The 25,181-nt window shown below is 45.5% G+C and overlaps 1 protein-coding gene across 7 annotated transcripts in view; it reads left to right on the top strand.

Moving 5' to 3' along the window:
- The window catches only part of SNX13 (sorting nexin 13), a 447,782-nt gene that overhangs the window by 123,488 nt on the left and 299,113 nt on the right, over positions 1–25,181 (top strand). The gene's annotated exons all lie outside the window — the stretch shown is intronic.

Here is a 25,181-nt window from a genome sequence, read left to right as displayed (position 1 = left end):
ACAAAGAATCATCGCACTGCACGAACAGCCTGTTTCATTAAAGGTTTATCGCGGTTCACGACGTTTCCGGACAGCCTGTGTCAGTATCCTGGGGGGGGGGGGGGGGGGAGAGAGAGAGAGAGAGAGAGAGAGACAGACTTGCTATAATGTCTACTCCCTAGACAACTATTTGTATCCCTATGAGAGGCCCACCTAGTAACTCGAGGTGGGGATTAGGTATGAGTGTAGGGGGTTGGGGGCCGCTTTCACATTCAACATGAGATGTACGAACAGAACAGTGGTCTCTTGTGAAGATTTGATGGCCTTCAGAGTAAGGAAACTCACTCCAAGATGAGATTTGGACAATGTTCTCTCCACCTAGCTTGTTGTTGCCCAGGTAGAGTGTCCATCAAGCTAGATTGAGAGAACATTGCCCAAATCTCATCTTGGAGTGAGTTTCCTTACTCTGAAGGCCATCAAATCTTCACAAGAGACCACTGTTCTGTTCGTACGTCTCATGATGAATGTGAAAGCGGCCCCAACCCCCTACACTCATACCTAATCCCCACCTCGAGTTACTAGGTGGGCCTCTCATAGGGATACAAATAGTTGTCTAGGGAGTAGACATTATAGCAAATCTGTCTCTCTCTCTCTCTCTCTCCTGAAACAGGCTGTCCGGAAACGTCGTGAACCGCGATAAACCTTTACCGGCCTCTAGCGCACAACGTATCGCGAATGAAAGGGTTGTAGCTATTGGCCGCGTTAGGAGCCGCGCTAACACTGCGGCTGTTTCGCCGCACACGATAACTCTTTCCTACTTTACATATGCTCCACCCCAACTCCGCCCCCTGAATACAAAATTAAAAATTTGCATTCGCAAATCGCGTTAACGGCTGTTAGCGCGATTTGCGGAATTATCTCCTGCGGTAACTCCTTGGAAAATGACCCCCTTAAGTTGCAAACCTTTAACTGTGAAATGTGACAGTGTAACCATCCTTTTTATAGTTTATTCAGAAAATAATTGTCTTTTTTTTCCAAGCATATAAACTTATATTTGCTGAAAATACCCTCAGCAAGAGCAGGTTGATATGATGTTAAATACACAGAAAGATATGTCCACACATATTGGTGACAAAGCAGGAGACATAAAAAAGGGTTGTATTAGCACAAGTTTGAAACTTGTTGGCAATAGTGCCAGTCATAAAGGCTTCTCTGGATTGAAAATAATGTCCTCTTTGCCAGCAGTCAGATACCTGAAGTTGTAGACTTCCTAAACACATCAATGTCTTGTAGCTGGTGTATGGTTGGCCACGTATGGCAGGTGCAAGGACCTTTGCAAAAAGATGGACATTTTCTAAAGAGATATCCCGCCATCCAGGAACAATATTAAATTCATGTCTGGTTTAATTTAAGAGATCTTTGAGGGATCAAACACGTTCACCTCACCTGTAAATGACCAGGCTGCAATGGTTGGTACACATCATTTCCACAGCTCTCGCCCATGAAGTTGCCAGTCCCAGCCAGCCAGCCCCAGGGACCAGCAGAGTGCCAGCCTTTTTGCAGAGGGCCTTCATGATGGATGCCCAGACCCAAGTGACTGATGAGGGGGAGAAGGAGCAGAAGTAGCAGCAACAGCCTCATGAGGCTATGCAGATGCTTCAACCCCTGGGCTCAGCCAGTCCACTCAGTGTGTCGCTCAACATATCCAGCTTCATGGAGGACCCAGCCTCAACTGGGAACCAGTCAATTCAGTGCAACCGCAAGCTATCACATCACGACTTGAGCCTGAAGCACCATGCCTTCGGCAGGAGCAGCCCAGTAGCCTCCTCATGCCACATTTGGAGGCCCAAAATTTCAGCACGCCACACTACCATCGCAGCCCCAGCACCAACAACATCCCCGCCACCAACAGAGGAGTCAATGCACGAGCAGCTGGTCCAGAGGTGGCGGTCTTGCGAGAGGGCATAAGGCCTAGAAAATCATGGTTGAACTTTATGCCAGTAAAGAGTGCTGATGCGGCGTACAGCGTAATGAATGGCACAGTTTGTGAAGGATTGAAACTACATTGTGAGGCGTTCAGCACAAGAATCAAGAATGGAATCCAATCAGCCTGAAATGATGGTGTTAAGTACAGAAAATAACAGAGGAATGCAGTCAGTTTGATGCGAAAATATATTGGAATGTTAACGGCATGACACAGTGGACCACTATCTGTGAACACATATATGTTAGGCTCTACAAATAAGGCAACAAATTGAGACACGTTTGAAAATCCAAAAGTGTGATGTCCCTGAAGAAGCCCTGAGTATCAGGGTGAAACGAGGCTCTCATTGGACAAAGACACTAGGAGCATATGAAGACAGTATAAATACAATTATAGGAGTATATGTGAATAACAGAATATAATGTTATCAGCCTGAATTATATTTGTTTTGCCTGAGAGTATAAAAAAATTGTGTAAATACAGTATTACGTTTTGAAGAAATATACAGTGTGTCATAAGGATATGATGATGAAGAGAGGGTGGCTTGCGGGAATGACGGCTACTACCTGGAGATAATACCCTTATTCAATAAACATACACACGGTTAATGCGACTCCAACATTGTCTATGCTTCAACGGCAAGAGGAAATGTGGAAAAAAGGATTTGCATTCACAAAAAAGCGGGGAATAGCTTGCTTGTCACGGTGGTAACTACCCCAAACCAAATAAGCCTGATACTTCACTTTCAATGCATATCCAGCGTAGCTCTCTGCTTCAATGGGGGGGATGAAGAGAAGTGGATTTATATTCAGACAACAACAAGGACTGAACACAGGCTGGGTAAACAAATAAGCGTGGGAATAGCTTGCTTATTGCGGCGGTTACTATCCCTAACCAGTTAAGCTAGATACTTCACTTAGATGCAGTTCCAGCACAGCTCTCTACATTTATGGCGGGGGTGGAAGGGAAATAGAACCAAAAGGTTACTAAGGGCCAAGAGTAACAGATAAGTATGAGGAAATAAAAGTGTGAAAGCTTGCTGGGCAAACTTGATGGGCCATTTGGTGGTCTTCTGCCGTCATTTCTATGTTTCTATGATATTGAGACAACTACTATTGTACTTGTGCAAAGGAAGTTTTAGCATGAATATGGTTTTATGAGGAAATAGTGAATGGGTGTGAGGGATATGTGTATGGTATGATTGCAGTGATTGGAGGGTAAAGTATGATTGAGGGATATGAGATACTATTTTAGGCAATAGGATATAACTAGTATAGTTGTTATAGGGGTGTGGTCCATGTGTGTAATAGATCACTTGTTTATAATATTGGAGTAAACAGATTATACAAAATAAATAAAAAGATAGCATGGCATTTATAATTGCTTAGGACCTCTGATTCAATATTTAGTGCCAGCTGGAAAGAAGGCATGGGGTACACCTCTGACACATACGGGCTGAGCTAGTGTGCCTCAGGAGGGCAGTGAACAGGCAGAGCTAGGCCCTGCTGGCCACAGAAGTCGATAGTATGACCAACGTGCTGATGCAGATCCTTCAAAGAATGCCTGAGCAGCCATTTATGTCTTCCCCAGCATCACTGGACTCCACACCCCGCAGCAGTCCCCGGCCTGATAGACGTTCAAGGGGTAGGCCCCTAAAAGACATGCCCCCCCCCCCCCCCCCTCAAGTGGCAAGACCTGATGTGGAAAGGGTCCATGAAGCGCCAGGTGGTGGCATCGAATGCCAAATAAGAGTTGTACCAACAATTGTGGGTGGCCAGCTAGATTGAAGAAACCTGCTGGGCCTGTCCTCACTACAGAGTTGCTGTGCCAGCTAGATGCAAGAAGTCTTCTGGGGCCGTCCTCACTACAGAATTGCTGTGCTGACTAGCAGAAGGGATGGTCTACTGTCTGGCATTGTGATTCTGCAGCCTAGCTCTAAAACCCTCCTCGATGCTCTGCTTATATTCCATCCTCCTTGATGCGGCCTCCAGTCACGGTCCAGCTGCTACCTCTTCTCATCATGTCTCATCTCCTGCTTCTGATGCTGGTGTTTCATCTCAGCTCATGTTCTGCTGCCTCCATGCTGCAATGTCTCAGTTCATGCTGCTGCTGCCTCCATGTTGCTGTGACTCATCTCATCTTCGCTCATATTGCTACTGCCTTCATGCTGCTGTGCTCATCTTATCTCGGCTCATGCTGCTGCTGCCTCCATGCCGCTGTGTCTTGTCCTGGGCCTCCTGCCTTCTTGCTGAACTCTGCTGCCTTGGCCCTTAGGCTGTCCCCTTGAATGCACTCTTTCAATATGGACTGTCTCTGGCCTTTCCTTGCTATCACGTAGCAAGGCTGCTATCAGCTCCAGCATTAGAGCTGCACTGCAGCTATTGGGGGTGACACTTTTGCTTTCTATGTTCTTTATTGTAGTCATGATTGTGCCAAAAGGATAAGATGCTAAGCCTGTTTATGTAATGATGCTATTTCAAACAATGTATGTACAGGTCTACACAGTGGGGCAGATTTTAAAAAAGTACGTGCGCGCATACTTTTGTTTGCGCAACCGGTGCAAACAAAAGTATGCCGGATTTTTAAAAGATACGTGCGTAGCCGTGCGTATCTTTTAAAATCTGGGGTCGGCACGCGCAAGGCTGCACAAAATCGGCAGCCTGCACGCACCGAGCTGCGCAGCCTGCCTACATTCCCTCCAAGGCCGCTCCAAAATTGGAGCGGCCTCGGAGGGAACTTTCTTTCCAGCAACCCCACCTTCCCTTTCCTTCTCCTAACTAACCCAGCCCCCGGCCCTAACTAATTTCCCCCTACCTTTATTTCAAAAGTTACGCCTCCTCGAGGCAGGCGTAACTTGCGCGTGCTGGCGCACCATGTTGCGGTCCAGGGGCTGGTCCGGAGGCCGCGTCCACGCCCCCAGAATGCCCCTGGGCCGGAACCATGCATGGCCCTGCCCCCGGAACACCCCTGGATGACTTGCCAGCCGCGACATGCCCCCCCCCCCCCCCAGGAAAGCCCCAGGACTTACGCGCGTCCCGGGGCTTGCGCTCGCCACCGAGCCTATGCAACATAAGCTCGGCGTGCGTGAAGGGACAGCTTTTCGGGGGTTAAGCGCGTATCCCTTTGAAAATCTGCCCCAGTATGTGCTGTTCAGTTTATTTCCAATATTTTGTGCTATTTGCTATCTTATCCTTGCAGAATGTGATTACTAAAGACATTGACTTTATTTCAAACAGTGAACTACATGTGTTCACTAATACACTTTCTGGTTGGATCCTTTTATTGTGTGGTTGTTGTGTTAACAGTTCACTAGGGACAGGGTTTGCCCTCCACATGACCGTGCACGCTAGAATGCCCTTGCACATTCCAACTAGCCACTTATCTAGCAGGCAAGACCATATGAGCTAGGCCATACAACTGAGTGCTCAGTGTATGCTCCTAAGCAAGACAGCAAGAGCTAAAGAAGAAGATCATTACTGGGCCCCTTCTGTATTGCCTTCTGTTGCCTTCTTCACACAGCATACTCTTAGCTGACTCTTGCTTACATGGGCCTGTATGTGAGATGGACACTAGCTAGCTGGCCCACACAGTATATTGTGTACATGTACAGCTTGTGTGGTGTTCAGGGGAACTTAGAGAGTCCATCATCACACAAAACTTGATCTTCAGCCACAACACTTATGTCATGACTCAAAGGCTATCTGTACCCAACCATTTGTAGGTTTCACACTAAATAAAATATGCCGTCTAATTGCTGATTGTTGGAAGAGTGTGTCAGCTGCTGTGTGACAACTAGGGAGGAGGAGTGAGGCAGTAGTATCGTGTTGAGAATGTCCACAGGTCAACAGCAGAGGCCAACAGCCAACAGTGGGCTGCCTTCGGGATCTGAATGCTATCTGTAAGGTCATCCTTACCTTACATATATTATACAGATCCCCAAGCCAGGTCAGTTCAGGGGTACCAGTCAGTCTGTGGAAGTCTGTCTGGTCCCAAGCAGCAGCAGTAGTCCTCTAGGCCCTCTGCTATTCACCTGTGGACATTCTCAACAAGATATTATTCTCTCATTCCTCCTCCCTAGTTGTCACACAGCATCTGACAGTCTGTTCCAACAGTCAGCAAGTACAAAGCGGTGTCGAAGGGAAAGGTTGGTTAGTGTACAAAGGAAGCACTGAAAGTGTTAAGCAAAACCTGTCTCCTAGATTCTACAGCAGATATGGGTTTACCACCTCTATGTATGCACAGTAAACCTCTTGACCTACATATGGCAGAATGCAGGTAGCCCTATACTGCCAGCATATTCAGATTACAGAGTGCCACCCCAGGTCAGTGATGCGACCTGGGGTGGCAGCCTCTATATCGACTGTCTGTGATATCAACAGAGAAGAGGCTAAGGAGACCAGTGACTGTAAAAAGGAAATCTCAAAGCACCACCTGTCTTGTTCTACTTTTGAGAACTTCAGAGGTGCTTTCGATGACATTGTGGGTAGAACATAAGGCCTTGTTGTGCCTCGTCTGCCACCATGTTGGGAATGGTAACAGGGGTGAGAAGCCAGGTCCTACAACCATACTCAGAATCTCCTGTGACAAGGACAGATTTGGCTGGCAAACCACAATCACTTGCAGATTTGGCTGGCAAACCACAGCATGCTATAACTTAGTTGAAATTAGCCTGTAGCTTTGCCTGAGCCTTAAAGGTCTATTTCCCTACCCCAAGTGCATGCTACATTGTTCTGGGAAAATATATGTGCAGGATAGTAGTAGCCAAATATAGCTCTGTTCTTCCGGACTACTAAAGTGTCTGTGGATTCCAACAAATGCGTGCCAGGCCCTCACAACCGAGCTAAGGCTACTGGTGTGCAGTAGTCAGCCAACCCTGAAGCAATACATAAGAGCTGCCACACCTGTGCTAGCAGAAAAACCGCTACCTCATGGTGTGATTGGGCACGTCCCTGACTGCTCTGCAGTATGTACTCCAAAGAAACAAATTTGTGAGCCCTGACCCAGGGAATATGCCTGGCCCCCAAAATGCACAGGCCACTGCTTCTGGTTTAGCTGTGTTATGGTCAAGACAAACTGTGGCCAACATTCTGGCTGCTGCATCACTAACAGGCCAAACGTGATCAAGCAGTACCAGCAGTGTGGACACTTCAAGCTTGTGATTAACCAGTGAGATTTCAATGGCTCCCAATGGGATGATAGGACTAGAGCAATGTTGAAAGTGAATATGTAGAAAGTGTATAGTGCCTACTCACACACCAAGCTTTAGGGCAAGTGCATTGTTTGCCCCCACAAGATTAGCAGGCCTCTGCAGCATGGGGATAAAAAGGCAGGCCCTGGGGCAGTGGCCTGCAGATGTAAGTGTACAAGCCACTTGTCATGGTAGCGATGCTGTTACATCTCCACAGCTCCCTCCCTTGTCTGTGCCATTTGCCACAAACACATAGCCAGAGATAGAATAGAAAAAGAATCGTCTCTCATACCTCTATGAGCCAACTGTCACCATACAGGCTGTCCTCAAAAGTTTTGCACATACCAGATTGCCTGCAATCGTGCACGCCTCCCCGGGTATGTGGTCACCACGTGGAGGATGCGCATTTGAACATCGCAGATCACTTGCACATTGATGGAGTGGAAGAACTTTCTGCTGTGGTTCATCTCCTCCCTATCATGGGGGTGGAATGATGGCCATGTGAGTGCAGTCGATAGCTCCCAGAACATTGGGAAAGTTTGCGAAGTCCATCAAGTCCTGCCTGTCCCAGGAAATGCTATGTAGCAATTAATGCAGTCAGAGACAGCTGTTATGATCTGGTCCAGACAGCGTGGAAAAAGTGGTTTGGGACATTTCCCCCACGACCCCTATTGTTGTTTGGAAGGAGCTGGTTGCCATGAATTGCAGGGTGGTCAACAGTTTGAGGCCAGGCAGAGCGTGGGACCTTTCCGTGACCAGATCCAGATCCCCTTGGATTTCTTCATATAATTCCAGGATAGTACGAGAGCTATGGCAATACCTGCGAACCACATAATCCTCTGGCATGCCCAGCAATGATGCTTGTGTAGGAAAAATGCACTCCCTGTATTTCCTCTGCTGTGGCTGCTTGCGTGCCAGGCACTGCTGTTGGTCCTGACCCTGCAGGGCCAGTTGCTCAGCCTCTGGTACAGGGACTTCCCTAGAAGGGCTTGGAACTACCTTTCCCTGTTCTTGAGATTGTTGTTGTTGTACCCCCTTGTTGTTGTCTGCGGGTGAGCCTCCCGAACCATCCAGTATCCCCCAACAGTTAAACTTGCCACAAACAGTATGGTTTGAGGAAGCTAGGCCAGGTAAGAACAGGTGGTTTTTTTGGCCCAGGACAGCCTGGTAGGTCTGCCTGTTAGAATACCTCTTTTTATCGCATGTGATAAACACTGAGATAATACCCGTGGTCAGCGATATCGGCCGAGGGAGCTTGCTAAAGTTTTTTTGACCATACCACAAAAAAAAAAAAGTATAATTATTTCCGGCTTTAAATCCCATGTTAGTGTGCGTTACTCTATCGCACTCCGTGCTAGCAGACCCACATTTCCATTTACTCCACTCAAACGCCTCCCACTCGAATACTCAATGTTTAATTTGCATATGCATTTTGCATTGCATTATTTATTGCGTGTGCTACGGCGTTATCGTGCACATTAAGGTCCTAACGCTATTTGATAAATGACCTAGTTGGTCTCTTTCACTGTTTTAGTCTGGTGTATAGCAATCTCTCATTACATCTACTTGCTTAAAGGAATTTTGCTATAATAGAATTTACTTTTTTAGACCTAAATTTGATTTGTTGATTGAGAACTCTCTATAATTGAATGGAGACTTGCTGTAACAGAACTTTATTAGAAGAAAGGAATGAAGAAAACAAAGAGTAGCAAAGAGTCAGTAGTGACTGATGAAAGAAAAGTGTTCTGCATTTGTTTGTATTACGTGGGAAGTACTTTTGGTGGTGCAGGAGCATTCTAGAGGTGTCTCCTTTGATGTACATAAGAACATATTGCCAGTTTTTTTTTTTTAATGGAAGTCAACAGGAAACTAGGTTTCAATATCAGAATTTCAATATACATAAATTATAGAAACATCTCTTCTGTGTATTGAGGGATGCTGTAGCTATCAATTAGTATTAGTGATTAAAGAAAGCTCTAATGGTCACACAAAATTTTATTGAAAGGTGAGATTTTAAATGTAAAATGCAGATTCTCCTAGGACAAGCAGGATGGTAGTCCTCACATGTGGGTGACATCATCAGATGGAGCCCGGCATGGAAAACTTTTGTCAAAGTTTCTAGAAACTTTGGCAGACTGAGCATGCCCAGCCTGTTGCTATCTGCATGTCCATGCAAGGTCCCCCTTCAGTCTCTTCTTTTCCTCGGTGCAGTAGCCTCACTGTTGTGGAGCTCCAAACCCTTGAAAACATTTTTTGCTATATTTTCGGGGTTTTTTCTGCGTTGGGTCCCCCTTCGCGTTCGGTTCCTCTGGTAGGTACCCTTGGCTTTTGCCATCGCTATTCGCGGTCGATTCCCGACTCCCCGCTTCTGGGTCTCTGTCAGTTATCAGCTGTGTGCTGGCCTCTTTTTGAATAATGATGGGTTTTTGACTGTACACCCAATGCCCGCGGACCATGTCCATCACGGATCCGCATGAGGTGTGTATCCTCTGCCTGGGGGCCTCACACGACGTTCGAGGTGTCATTTGTGTGACCAAATGCCCCCCAAAGGGCGTCGTGCTCGCCTGGATAAAATGGAGAAGCTCTTTGACGCTACAAAACCCTCCACTTTGGAGTCTTTGGTGATATCTTCACGCTTAAAGACCGAGGGGAACAGTTTCCATCTCTTCCTCTGGCGCTCTCTCTTTCCAGTACCCCTAAGGATCGTGGAGAGGGAGACTGATCCTCTGTGGTCTCTCCCCCTAACCTCAGGGTTGTCATCGTTCTCGGTGCCGGGAAAAGACCGGGCCGAGTGCTGGAAACCCAGGAAGCATCGACAGCAGTCACTGTGTCCCAACATGGTTCTGGTTCTGGAGCGGCATCGGCGGCGACTGAGCCGCCATTGAAACGGCACTGGCCACCAGAGGCCCCATCCTCTGGTGCCCCTGGTAGCCCAAGGCATTCCCCACCGGCTGATGGGAGTGACTGACCAGCTTGGAGAAGGTAACAACAACACGGGCAAGATACAGTCCTTAACTCAATAATGAACCATCAACACGTAAGGACATGAAAATAGCAGACAACTGCTCATTAATAATAATATATAGAAATGCTTCACAAAAATAATATTAAACTGTTAATACATTCATTAAATATGTGTCTCTTAGTATACATATTAAGAGATCTTAAAACATATAACAAAAGTATAATTTATATTCATAAATATCTTTTATTCTTATTTCATCAATGTTTCTTAACATAGTGCAGATACCCAATAGTGTCCAAATGAACATTTAACATGAATCACATCACAAAATATCCCAAAAAACAATATTCATTCACTCACCACATGTATAATAATCATACATAGGGATTACTGCTTTATGTAAATTTTCCATTTGCTTATTAGGTGATTTGGGATATGTGCAATATGGTGGGGATTTTAATATAGTATGATTGTGGTGAGTGAATGAATATTGTTTTATGGGATATTTTGTGATATGATTCATGTTAAATGTTCATTTGGACACTATTGGGTATCTGCACTATGTTAAGAAACATTGATGAAATAAGAATAAAAGATATTTATGAATATAAATTATACTTTTGTTATATGTTTTAAGATCTCTTAATATGTATACTAAGAGACACATATTTAATGAATGTATTAACAGTTTAATATTATTTTTGTGAAGCATTTCTATATATTATTATTAATGAGCAGTTGTCTGCTATTTTCATGTCCTTACGTGTTGATGGTTCAGCTTGGAGAAGGGCCATCCCCCCCAGGTGGAACTGAGTAATGATTCCTCCAACTTGGGCTGAGGAGCACATGTGGGCAATATACACACACAAGGCTTGTGGTCGGAGCAGGAGGCGAGTTGTCAAATAAATTTCCTGGAACTGCGGTTGATCAGGTATGTCCTCTCGGCGTTCCAGGATCGCCTGGCCCACAAAGTGGTTTTGGTCCAAACCAACAACCATGTCTCAGTGTGATTCATAAACAAACAGGGAGGCATAGGCTCCTTCCTGCTTTGCCAGGAGACAGTACAGATTTGGGCCTTGGCCCTATCCATGGACATGCTCTTGCGAGCAGTTTACCTTGCAGGGACGGAGAATGTGGTGGCGGACCACCTCAATCAGACATTCCACCCCCCCTGAATGGTCGCCAACCCGACAATTGTGGGCAGAATCTTCCACCTGTGGGGCACTCCGGACATGGATCTCTTTGCCTCCCCCCGGAATTACAAAGTGATCCACTTCTGCTCCCTGTACAGGGAGGCCGGGTAACCAGCCTTGGATGCCTTTGACCGGTCTTGGGGCAAGGGCGTACTATACGCATATCCTCTGCGCCTGCTGGTGGACTCTCATGAACTTCCAGCAAGACAGGGGCACCATGATTCTGGTTGCCCCATACTGGCCGCGCCAAGTCTGGTTCCCAATCCTGCACGACCTATCGATCCTGGAGCCCATACATCTGGGCACCTCTCTTGACCTGATCACGCAGGATCAGGGCAGACTGTGCCACCTGAACCTCTGGTCGCTGGTCCTCACTGCCTGGATGTTGAAAGGGTAGTCTTGCAGTCCCTCGACCTCTCTGATAATGTGTCGCAAGTACTGGTGGCTTTCCTAAAGCCTTCCACCAGGAAGTCTTACCGGTTGAAGTGGAGGAGGTTCAATATCTGGGGTGAGGTGATAGACACTCCTTGTCTATTGGACTATTTGTGGTCCCTCTCGGAGTCTGGCCTACAGACCACCTCAATCAGGGTTTACCTGAGTGCTATCAGCACTTATTACCAGGGAATAAGTGGTACATCCATTTTTGTGCAGCCCTTAGTGGGCCACTTCATGAGGGGCCTGTTGTAACTAAAGCCCCCTTTGCGTCCTCCTGTTGTGTCCTGGGACCTCAATGTATTACTAGCGGGCTCATGTAGTCTCCTTTCGAGCTTACGCGTTCCTGCAAGCTTAAACATCTTACCTGGAAATTCATTTTTCCTGGTTGCGATCGCCCGCAGAGTCAGTGAGTGTCAGGCGTTGGTGATGTATCCGCTCTATATAAAATCCTTCATGATAGGGTGGTTCTACGCACTCACCCTAAGTTCCTGCCTAAGGTGGTGATTGATTTCCATCTCAATCAGTCCATAGTTTTTGCCCACCTTTTTTCTGAGGCCCCATTCCTACCAGGGTGAACGGGCTCTGCACAGCCTGGACTGCAAGCATGCTCTCGCCTTTTATCTTGAGTGCTTGGCAGCCCACAGGCAGTCCACACAACTCTGTCTAATTTGATAAAAACAGACTCGGTGTTGCGGTGGGCAAGCAAACCTTGTCCAACGGGTTGGCGGATGGTATATTCTGCTACAAGCAGGCAGGCTTTCTGCTTGGAGGCCGTATCAAGGCACACTCAGAGCCATGGCAGCATCAGTAGCGCACTTTCTCGCGATCCCCATCGCTGAGATCTGCAAGGCTGCGACGTGGAGCTCCCTACACACGTTCGCCGCCAGTACTGTTTAGACAAGGATGGTCGACATGACAGTACCTTTGGCCAGTCTTTCCTCTGTAATCTGTTCCAAGCCTAAGAACCCAACTCTCCCTACCTAGGGCCCAGTGTCTGGTTCGTGCTGCCTCCCGTTCTCACCCTCAGCACTTCTGTTGTTGTGCCCGTTGGCACGTGGTTAAATGCTGTGGGTTCTGCTATTGCTGGGGGCAGCCTGTAGCTTGGTGTTCACCCATCTGTGAGGATTATCATCCTGCTTGTCCTAGGAGAAAGCAGAGTTGCTTACCTGTAACAGGTGTTCTCCTAGGACAGCAGGATATTAGTCATCAGGAAACCCACCCGCCACCTCGTGGAGTTGGGTTCTCCGTCAGTTTGTTGTTTTATTTTTTTTGCTTGTCTTTTTTCGCTAAGATACGAGACTGAAGAGGGACCCCGTGTGGATAGTGGTATGCTGGGCATGCTTAGTGTGCCAGTCAAAGTACCTAGAAACGTTGACAAACGTTTTCCGTGCCGGGCTCCATCTGATGATGTCGCCCATCTGTAAGGACTAACATCCTGCTGTCCTAGGAGAACACCTGTTACAGGTAAGCAACTCTGCTCTCCCTCCCTCCTCCTTGCCAATACACCACTTATTAAAACAGAAGAGGCTAGGTTACTATAGATCCCTACACAGAAACTACACACTAGATACCAGAATACCTCACCTCAGTCACACATGCAGAGCCTCACCAAATAATAAAGTGACCATAAATAGTATAAATAGAAACAAGCAGACAAACACTGAACTGGAAACTGCAGGTCAACAATTGCAGGTCAACAATGGAAAACAGAAACATTATGATGTCTCATAAAACATCAAACAACAAAATCAAGAAATATCAAACATAATAGTAAAACCATACCAATAAAAAGAATAGATATTTCAAAACAGCTAACGAATAGAACATTCAATAATTAAAATGTCATATGCAAATTTTTAAAAACTTTTCAAACATCAATAAAATATTTCAAAACAGTTGACACTTCAAATACACCCAATAATTAAAACTTCTAAGGATAAAAACAAAATTGCTGGGATCTTTTGATTTCCAGTCACCCAGAAATTGTCATAAATTAGTTGGGGTGAGGGAGGGTGCACACAAATATTCTCTTATCTCTCACATCCGCTCTCTGTCTCCCCTGATATGCAATCACACACAAAAACATAAGATGTTTCCATATTGAGTCAGACCAAGGGTCCATTGGGTCAGACCAAGGGTCCATCAAGCTCAGCATCCTGTTTCCAACAGTAACCAATCCAGGTTACAGGTACCTGGTAAGTACCCAAAACATTAAGTAGATCCCATGCTACTAATGCCAGTAATAGCAGTGGCTATTCCCTAACTCAGTTAATGGACTTTTCCTCCAAGAACTTATCCAAATCTTTTTTAAACCCAGCTACACTAACTGCCCTAACCACATCCTTTGGTAACAAATTCCAGAGCTTAATTGCACTTTGAGTGAGAGAGAATTTTCCCCAGTTAGTTTTAAATGTGCTATATGCTACATCATGGAGTGCCCCCTAGTTCTTCTACTATCTGAAAGTGTAAATAACTGATTCACATTTACACATTCTAGACCTCTCATGATTTTATAGACCTCTATTGTATCCTATTTACATACTTTCTCTCTCTCTCTCTCACTTCCACATGCAGTCACACACACATACACACACATTCTCTCTCCCACATGCAATCACCACACACGCTCGCTCTTCCCTCAAATACATTTTTTCCCACATGCAGTCACAGACATGCTCTCTCACATGCCATCACACACGTTCTCTTGCATGCCATCGCGTGCACACGCTCTCTCCCACATAAAATTACACACACACACGTACGTTCATTTTATCTCTCCCCCCCCCCCCCACATGCAATCACATTCACACATGTGCTATCACATGTACTCTCAGGGCTTGAATTTCTTCTTTGGCTGCTAGCAAGATGGGGTCTGCTGGCGGCTGCTGGGTCCTCCCTCTATGTCTGGCTGCCACAGGATGGGCTCCACGTCTGCCTGCTGGCCTTCTTTCTGTCTTGAGCCATCAGCTAAGTGATGTCTACTGGTGGTTTTTAGGTCCTCTCTGTCTCTCTTCAGCCGCAGCTGTATGGACTCCTCAGCGGGCTGACAGATCAAGGTGTGGGCGGCAGCAGGAGTTGCAGTGCAAAGCATTATTTTCTGCTGCCACAGGACTGGTCTCACGATAAAAGCTATGAGTGCGGCCCCCTGGCAGCAGGAGATGATGTTTTTTTAACGTGACTCCTGGCACTGGAGGAGTGTTGGGGATGATCATAATCCTGTAACAAGCTGCCTGCTTGATGCAGCGGTGACTGAAGTTCTGCGCTACCGAGCCACTAAAATGGCTTTGCATGCCACTGATGGCATGCGTACCAAAAGTTCAAACCCCTGCCTTATACCCTTTCACAAAACCCTTATTAAAAAACAAAAACAGATCAAAATGCTTTGAGCTGATGGTAAATGTTTATAAAGCTGGATTTTTACCTGATTTACTGAGATCATTGCTACTTAAAAGCCTGTAAATTAACTACACAATATAAATGTGTATCATGGAGGCTTTTTTAGTATTATCAACTGTTTTAATATTTGTAGACAAATCTTGAAATTTCTTAGGTCATACTAATTCTGAATGAAGATCTTTGCAGATCAATTTGGTATACCTTGATACTCCATCTGTTCGTTTGTTAAATAAAAAGTAAAAAAAAAAAAAAGAGTTAATTCAATTCACTGCAGCTAGGATTTATATTATCAAAGCAATAAAGGAGCTAGTGATATGTAGCACGGTCTGTGTTGGTATCTTCAAATCCTGTAATGAATCACTGAAAAGGCACAAAGCCTCAGTAGAGTGCAAGTGCAGGTTCAATTATAATCAAATACCAATATGAATCTCAATGTCATTTTTAGTTTTTAGTTTTGCTTTGTTATTACTTATGGTGGGCTTTGTGTGGATGGGCTTTATTGTGTAGTATATTGCTAATATTTTTATTGACATCCATTAACTTTTAGACCAAAACATGATTTAGAACCTGTAAGCTAGAAGACAATGCATTATTTTTGTTTGAACAGTTTATGACGTTTTGATCTAAGATGATTACTTGTGTTCACATCGGATACTTTATATGTTTGTGCTTGCTTTTTAAATTAATTTTAAACCAGTATTATTGATAACATTTTAAACAATAAAGGGGCTGATGTAATAAGCCACGCTAAGCCTATCATGGGTTTTTGCTTGTGTTTTAGCATGGGTTTTTCAGCCCTAACCTTGCCCAGGTATGTAATAGGGGCTTTGATACCAAAAATACCTGTGCTATAAAAACCTGCAGCAAACTTAGCATATCGGATGCAAATTGCAGGGTAACAAACCTTATTAGTTTTTACCGTGCAATGCAATGAGTCATGTTAGTAGAGAGGCTGCCTAGCAAGTATCCTTTTACCACGGGAAATTAAATGCCTGTTCAGAGGCAGGCGTTAAACTCGCGGTAAAGAGGAGGGCACCAAACCTCACTCGGGAAGACCAGGGCGGGATGTGCCAGCCTGGCAAGTCTTCCCTCCCTCCCAAGCATGCTGAACTCCTCTCTCCTTTCATGTTAAAATGGTCTGGCTTGGCGGTCTGATTCCAGGTCAGTCCTCCCTTCCCCACATCTTAAAATGAAGTCAGTTGATCAGGTCTGGGTCTGGGTTGCTGCTCCTCCATCTTCCCTTAAGAGGAACGGTAACGGTGGTGGGGCCGCTTGGCAATAGTGATCATAATATGATCAAATTTGAATTAATGACTGGAAGGGGGACAATAAGCAAATCCACGGCTCTCGTGCTAAACTTTCAAAAGGGAAACTTTGATAAAATGAGAAAAATAGAAAAAAACTGAAAGGAACAGCTACAAAAGTAAAAAGTGTGCAAGAGGCGTGGTCATTGTTAAAAAAAAAATACCATCCTAGAAGCACAATCCAGATGTATTCCACACATTAAGAAAGGTGGAAGCAGACAAAACGATTACCGGCATGGTTTAAAGGGGAGGTGAAAGAAGCTATTTTAGCCAAAAGATCTTCATTCAAAAATTGGAAGAAGGATCCAACATAGGAAAATAGGAAAATGCATAAACATTGGCAAGTTAAATGTAAGACATTGATAAGACAGGCTAAGAGATAATTTGAAAAGAAGTTGGCAATAGAGGCAAAAACTCACAGTAAAAGCTTTTTAAAATATATCCAAAGCAGAAAGCCTGTGAGGGAGTCAGTTGGACCGTTAGATGATCGAGGGGTTAAAGGGGCACTTAGAGAAGATAAGGCCATTGCGGAAAGATTAAATGATTTCTTTGCTTCGGTGTTTACTGAAGAGGATGTTGGGGAGGTACCCGTACTAGAGAAGGTTTTCATGGGTAATGATTCAGATGGACTGAACAAAATCACGGTGAACCTAGAAGATGTGGTAGACCTGATTGATAAACTGAAGAGTAGTAAATGACCGGATGGTATACACCCCAGAGTTCTGAAGGAACTAAAAAATGAAATTTCAGACCTATTAGTAAAAATCTGTAACCTATCATTAAAATCATCCATTGTACCTGAAGACTGGAGGATAGCTAATGTAACCCCCATATTTAAAAAGGGCTCCAGGGGAGATCTGGGAAATTACAGACCAGTTAGCCTGACTTCAGTGCCAGGAAAAATAGTGGAAATTATTCTAAACATCAAAATCACAGAACATATAGAAAGACATGGTTTAATGGAACAAAGTCAGCATGGCTTTACCCAAGGCAAGTCTTGCCTCACAAATCCGCTCCACTTTTTTGAAGGAGTTAATAAACATGTGGATAAAGGTGAACTGGTAGATGTAGTGTACTTGGATTTTCAGAAGGCATTTGACAAAGTTCCTCATGAGAGGCTTCTAGGAAAAGTAAAAAGTCATGGGATAGGTGGCGATGTCCTTTCGTGTATTACAAACTGGCCAAAAGACAGGAAACAGAGAGTAGGATTAAATGGACAATTTTCTCAGTGGAGGGGAGTGGGCAGTGGAGTGCCTCAGGGATCTGTACTGGGACCCTTACTTTTCAATATATTTATAAATGATCTGGAAAGAAATACAACGAGTGAGGTAATCAAATTTGCAGATGATACAAAGTTGTTCAGAGTAGTTAAATCACAAGCAGATTGTGAAAAATTGCAGGAAGACCTTGTAAGGCTGGAAAATTGGGCATCTAAATGGCAGATGAAATTTAATGTGGACAAGTGCAAGGTGATGCATATAGGGAAAAATAACCCATGCTATAGTTACACAATGTTAGGTTCCATATTAGGTGCTACTACCCAAGAAAGAGATCTAGGTGTCATAGTGGATAACACATTGAAGTCATTGGTTCAGTGTGCTGCGGCAGTCAAAAAAGCAAACAGAATGTTGGGAATTATTAGAAAGGGAATGGTGAATAAAACGGAAAATGTCATAATGCCTCTGTATCCGCTCCATGGTGAGACTGCACCTTGAATACTGTGTACAATTCTGGTCGCCGCATCTAAAAAAAGATTTAATTGCGATAGAGAAGGTACAGAAAAGGGCTACAAAAATGATAAGGGGAATGGAACAGCTCCCCTATGAGGAAAGACTAAAGAGGTTAGGACTTTTCAGCTTGGAGAAGAGATGGCTGAGGGGGGATATGATAGAGGTGTTTAAAATCATGAGAGGTCTAGAACGGGTAGATGTGAATCGGTTATTTACTCTTTTGGATAATAGAAGGACTAGGGGACACTCCATGAAGTTAGCTTGTGGCACATTTAAAACTAATCAGAGAAAGTTCTTTTTCACTCAAAGCACAATTAAACTCTGGAATTTGTTGCCAGAGGATGTGGTTAGTGCAGTTAGTATAGTTGTGTTTAAAAAAGGATTGGATAAGTTATTGGACGAGAAGTCCATTACCTGCTATTAATTACGTTGACTTGGATAATGACCACCGCTATTACTAGCAATGGTTACATGGAATAGACTTAGTTTTTGGGCACTTGCCAGGTTCTTATGGCCTAGATTGGCCACTGTTGGAAACGGGATGCTGGGCTTGATGGACCCTTGGTCTTACCCAGTATGGCATATTCTTAAGTTCTTATGTTCTTAAAATAAACTGGACCATGCAGAACCTCTGAGCATTCCAACCCCCCTCCCCATCCAGGAACCCCTGCTGGAGAAGACCTTACCCCCTCTGGCAATGCTGTTCCCTTACTGGCAGCAGATTGGCCCCTCCGCTGTCCAATGTCAGCGAAAGGACCAATCTCCTTTCATAATTCTGAATAGACAGCCATCTGGAAGGGGATTGGTTCTTTCACTGACAACTGACCCTGGAGGGGCCAATTAACAGATAGTGAAGGAATGAATAAATTAATATTAATTTTTGGGCTCTTAATAAAAATCACAATCACATGCATGCTAAAGATTCACATAACAGCACAGACAAATACAAAAGGTTCTGAAGCAGCAAGGGAAAAAAAACAAGCAGCACAAAAGATACCACTCAGCATTCACTATTGAACACCACCAACTCCAACACCAAGAAAACCTCCAACGCTTAGTGAAGACCTCACTCTGGGTTATAAAGGGGGTGTGGTCCTCGCCCAATATCAGTAGTGTCTGTCTCTGTGCAGTGGTGGACAGATGGAGAGGACGTAGCTCTCAGAGCCAGGGTTTCGCTGGCCTGATTGAGTCCATGTTGCTCCTGGGACAACTAACACTCTAGGTTCTTCTCCCAGTTGGAGCAGTGTCCCAGGCTCTGCCTGGTCGAGCTTTTGGATCCTAGAACCCTGAGAGAGAGGCTGTGAACCTCCAGAGATTGATGGACCCTGGCCCCTGTTCCCTGAGGGGCCAGGATAGCCTACAGAGAGCAACGGCCCCTGTGCCCTGAGGGTTCAGGGGAAGCTACAAGAGAGAATGACTGTCTGGAGCAGTTCCTAGATTCGAGAACCTGGCAGTGCATGAAAATCTCTGTTTGTCTCACTTTCTCTTGGTGAAGGTACAGATCTGTGTTTGATTAATAGCAGGCAGTGCTGGGTATTTTCAGTGGGCAGATTTGTATTGGTGTAAGGTTGCAGCTGGCAGGTGCATGCAGCTGAAGAGACTGCTCAATGTGCTTTTTAAATGAGGAAAGTTAACTTCCTGCAGTTTGTGCAGCTCTCCTGGTAGTTTCAGGGTCATTGCAGCCATGTGTAACCTTGTAATATATATGTGTACATAAATGTCCCATAATATTTTTACTATGGATGTAATCAAGCAAAGGTAGAACTGTGAATATCAGTAGTTCAATGTAACCCAGCTGAAATAACGGGCCTGTCTGTTGTTATGGACTGAAATTAACACTATTTCTAATGAGCCTCTTAAGTTTGATAACTGACTTGCAGCCTGGCAGGGTCAGAGATGTCTGAAGCCATAACCCGGGAAGGCTTAGGCTGTGCACCCAACATGAGACTATAGCCCAGTTTTGAGCTGTGGTTTCAAGGAAGTTACAAGCTCCAAGTTATCTGCCTTGCTAATTATCAGTTATACAGACACATGTGTATGGCAAAATGTTTAGTGTCTAAGAATCCTAGCTTATAGCAGAGAAGAATCCATATGCTACCTATCTCAGCTGGAACAGAGTGGACTTGGACAAGTGGGCACTAGGTTTAAGAGCATTGCAGATGGTAAACATCTGGGGGATCCCCCATGTGCAGTCGTATTGGCATCACATGCAAGCATCTTAGTAGTCCAGTTGCAGGATATAACCAGGATCCAGAGGCAACATACCCTCACAGGTTTGTGACCAAGGCACATCCCACGGTATACCGTCCCACTACGGCCACTCGAACAATAAAAGCTCGAACAATAAAAGCAAAGAACCTTCTATGCCTAGTCACCTTAGGTGCCCCAGAAGGCACTGGCACATGGGCCTGGTGAGACTTCTGGATGGAGCCACTTTTGATGCTGCTAAATGAACAGGGTTTGCTCTGATAAAGGTCAGGGCCGACGGAACATCAGTCTTCCCGCTCCAGTGTAGGCTGGCCCTTGAAAGGGGAACACTTGTGGAGAGAAGGTGACCAGTATTAGTATTTCAACTAGCTTAAAAATGCTAGGAAGCAGGTCCACATCCCCCACCCACCCCCACCTATGGCAGATTCAGGTAACTGTTAAGGAATAAGGAGCCAGGCAGGACAGTTTCCTCTAGAAGGCATGCATCCCACAGATTAGATCTCCAGCAAGCTGGTTGGGGCAAGCAACTGGCACTCATGTCTTTGGAGACCCAAGTAGCAGCCATTGTGTGTTATAAGTACCAAACTAAAATTGCCCCAGTATCTGCCAAAAAAAAAGAAGAGAATAAGATGCACCAGGCCAGGATTATACCCAGAAGGACCACAGTAGGATCTCAAACAGGTGCTAAAAGATCTTTGATAGGCAGCTCTTCAAGCTATTAAAATAGACATCCATTAAGGGCTTATCTCTTTAAACCTGCTTTGTCAAGCAAATTGGCTTGGCTAAGATGCTTCACTGAACTTCTGGCCTAGGGCTGCAGGGATCCTTAACTAGGCATTTTTCAAGAGCCATTTCCATCGTTTTTCCCAACTCAGGAGTAGCATTCTGTGTAATTCATTCAGATTCCCTTCTAGCCCTTGGTAGCAGTATTGTCAGGGGAAACCAAGACTCCATGGCTATCTGATCATACCTCAAAATAGCGAATGGCTATAGGAAGCAGACAAGTTCTGCATGACATGTGGCAGCCCGAAGAGGGTAGGTGGCCTCTAAGACCACCTTAGTGATAAATCAAAGATGCAGTATTACCGCCCTACCTACTATCAGGTAGTTAGCCCCATAGAAGTGCAAGCCTCATTCGGGCCAGAGGCAGCTTGGCTGCTCTGGAGGGGAGTGCAAGGCATTCCATATCATCCTTGCAGGTTCTTGAGAACACTACAGGCTTTGTCATACAGACCAAGGCAGATTTTGCCTTTAAGGCAAGAGTTGGTGAGGCAGCCTTGTTTTCTACCCACCACAGCAAAGGGGAAAGCTTTGGAAAATCCCAAGCATAATCACTGGTCTGGCAGGATGATAAGGAAGGTGAAATTATACTTACCTGGTAATTTACTTTCCTTGAAGACTGCTAGACCAGCAAGGATCCCGTCCAGGAAGAAAAGAAGAATTTTTGGGATACTGAGCAATACATGAGGTACGCCTGCGGCATTTGCCTTTCTCTGTCTCTTTCTGTCTTACACTCGACTCACCTCTGGCCACACCCAGAATGGTCTCTGGGACGCTTTGGAGGTATTTTATGAAAATAGCATCAAACAGGATTTCTTGTGATTGCAGTGCTTTGGTAGTAGGCTGCTGATATTGAGCCAGGGCCTCATCCCTTTTATACCTCAGAGTGAGCGTATAAAAAAGGGGTATGTCTTCTCTCTGTCATAGTCTTCAAAGAAAGTAAATGATCAGGTAAGTATAATTTTTACCTCTATAGAGAGCAGGATGAATTAGCCATGCTAATTATTCACCTGCCTCCCTGGAGAATCAACTGCCTTGCTAAAGCTTACGCACTGGAAGAGACTGAAGGGATCAGGAGGCAGTGTGCATGGGGGAACCTCCTGCGCATGCTTTGGGAGCTAGGTTTGAGTTTATGCCATTGGATGACATAACATGCATTATGGCTAATTTATCCTGCCTTCTAAGGAGAACCCTGTTTACAGGTAAGCAAACTTGCTTTAGTTGTTCTTTTCTTCTCAGCAATATTGATTATTCAGTTTTTGTGACACGCTGCATGTCTTTTGCTGTAAATCGCTTTGGACCTCTCTAATGAGTCAGAAAAGCAGTCAATAAGAAATTTTAAAGAAAGAAGAAATGAATTCAGGTGAAAGACCAAGTGATTGATTTTTATGCTACTTAAATTTGTATGAAAAAGCACCATAGTATTTTTTTCTTCTTTTTTTTGGAATCTGTGGACATTATTACAAAGAAACCTCTTTTATTTCAGTACTTATCTCCATGGGGGAAGAACCTTATCCTACAAGAATTTGACTCTGCTGTCATCTTCGTGTTAATTCATTTAAGAAGTTCAGCTAATATAGGAACTCATTTTTCATTTTCCTTTGTTTTAGAGGAATCTTTGAAGGGGTAAATTTCCAAAGGTTGGAACCTGCACACACAAAATAAGACGTTACATGTGTAGATTGGCTGACTAGGCCTAAGTGAATTTTTAGCTGCTTAAAAGTACATGCATACGTGCCTAATGCACATATGTGTCTGCATGAAAAAGAGAAGACTTGGAGAAAGATTATTTCTTCTAGGACAAACAGGATGGTAGTGCTCACACGTGGGTAACATCACCAGATGAAGCCGGATGCAGAAAACCTTTGTCAAAGTTTCTGAAAACTTTGACTAGGCACACTGAGCATGCCAAGCATGCCCTATACCACACGTCCATGCAGGGTCCCTCTTCAGTCTGTTTTTTTTCCGCAGAGCAGTAAGCCTTTTGGTTTGATTGAGCTAAAAAAAAATTTGTCTTTTGCCTTTTGGAGAACTTTGATTTTTGTGGTTTTTCGCTATCTTTTTCCTTCGTTCCGTTGCTGGATCCCTCTCGGTGCTTCCCTGTAGTGTCCCCGGTCATGGTTTTCGGCATTCGGGTAAGTTCTCCCCATGGTGACAGTGTCTCGGTGCCTGCCGCCATTGTTCGTTTTTTCACTTTTATTTCGCCCCTCATGGCCACGTCTGCTTTCCACTGATGCCCCCAGTGCCTGAGGACCATGTCAATCACCGACATGCTGGCGGCATTCATGATGTTTGCATCCTCTGCCTCGGTGCATCGCATGACATCTGGGGTTGCTGCTTGTGTGCCCACCGGACCCTGAAGGGCTGTCTGCTTCGACTCAACAAGATGAACCACCGCTTCGGGTCGAAGAAGTCTGAGCCATCAGCATTGGCGGCATTGGCATCGAAGGACGACACACCATTGACATCAGTGAGATCATTGGTTCTGTTGAGATCGCTAGTGGATAGGGCTCCAGAGACAGACCGTTGTTGATCTCCGGTCTGAGGACGCTGGTTTCGTCGTCCTCGACCTCTTCACTGGTCCCTGTCAATGCACGGTGTTGAGCACGGGGACACACCGGAGCTTGATCTTCGAGTCCAGCTAGCGGTGGAGCAGGCGCTGCAGGGCTTTGGTCTTGTGGCACTAATGCACTGGAGCCGATGCCACCCCTCCTTGTACTGCTTTTGGAAAAGTTCAATGTGTTCATCGGTTCCTGGGGTGGCACCGGTGTCTGGTGGGGCACCAAGGCCTCTCCCTACCAATACACAGTGGTCGTTGCCGGTTCCTCCGAGGAGGGAGCTCTGGCGGAGATGCCGAGGCCTGTAGTCCCCCAGCCAGTTCCATTGGTACCTGTACCTCTGAATGTTGGCCAGGCACCTAGAGCCCCATCCCCTGTGGTATACAGTGAGGATGAGGGTTCCTATGATTTTTGGGGGGGTGATCAGATGGCGTGCTCCTCCGAGGGTTCAGGTGGTCTCCCGTCAGACCCTTTTTCTCCTCCTGCGAAGGTTATGTCCTCCGCCTGAGGACTTAACCTTTGCGGGTATTGTAAGGGTGATGGCGGAGGCCATCCATTTCCAGCTTTTGACTGAAGAAGATGCCAGGCACAAAATGCTTGAAGTTCTTCAGTTTATGGAGCCTCCTAAGTAGATCATGGGGGTCCAGGCGCTCAAGATCTTTAAGGAGTTACTGCTGAGGATTTGGGAACATCCCCTCACGGTGCCTCCCATGAATAAGAAGGCGGACAGGGTTTACCTCATCCAGAATGCCAATGGATTCAATAAGTGTTAGCTGCCCCACCAATCAGTGGTGGGTGAATCTGCCCTCAAGAGGGCCAGATGCTCTTGGACCTTCTCCTCGGCGCCCCCGGGGAAGGACCACAGAGTGTCGGATGCTCTTCGGAGGAAAGTGTTCCAGGCTACCATGCTTATTGGTCACATCATTGCCTACCAGCTATACATGAACCAATACTCTCAGGACATCTGGAAGCAGGTGGAGAAGGTGCCCTCCGTGCCTATATTGGAGGCCGGTAGCACATCAGGAGATGCTACAAGTGGAGCTCTCCTCCCTCTTAATGGCCAGAGCGGTCGAGCCAGTACCACCAGGATACCAAAGAAACCAGGAGGACTCCATCCCTTCCTAGACCTGAAAGCCTTGAACAAGTTGCTGTAGATGGTTTCCCTGGGCACCTTGATCCCCCTTTTTCAGAAAGAGGACTGGCTATACTCCCTCAACCTAAAGGACGCATACATCCATATTGAGATCTTCCCAGTCACAGGAAGCATCTCTGATTTGTGGTGGGGAAACAGCACTTCCAGTACTGGGTGATGCCGTTCGGACTTGCATCCACCTCATGGGTCTTCATAATATGCCTGGTTGTGCTGGCAGCACCTCCGCAGACCGGGAGTGCATGTTTTCCCATATCTGGACGATTAGCTGGTCAAGAGCATGTCTCAGACAGGGGCCACCCAGGCCATGC

This window comes from Rhinatrema bivittatum, chromosome 2, assembly GCF_901001135.1.
Source record: "Rhinatrema bivittatum chromosome 2, aRhiBiv1.1, whole genome shotgun sequence".
Classification (NCBI taxonomy): domain Eukaryota; kingdom Metazoa; phylum Chordata; class Amphibia; order Gymnophiona; family Rhinatrematidae; genus Rhinatrema; species Rhinatrema bivittatum.
This window is presented reverse-complemented; position numbering and strand designations above follow the sequence as displayed.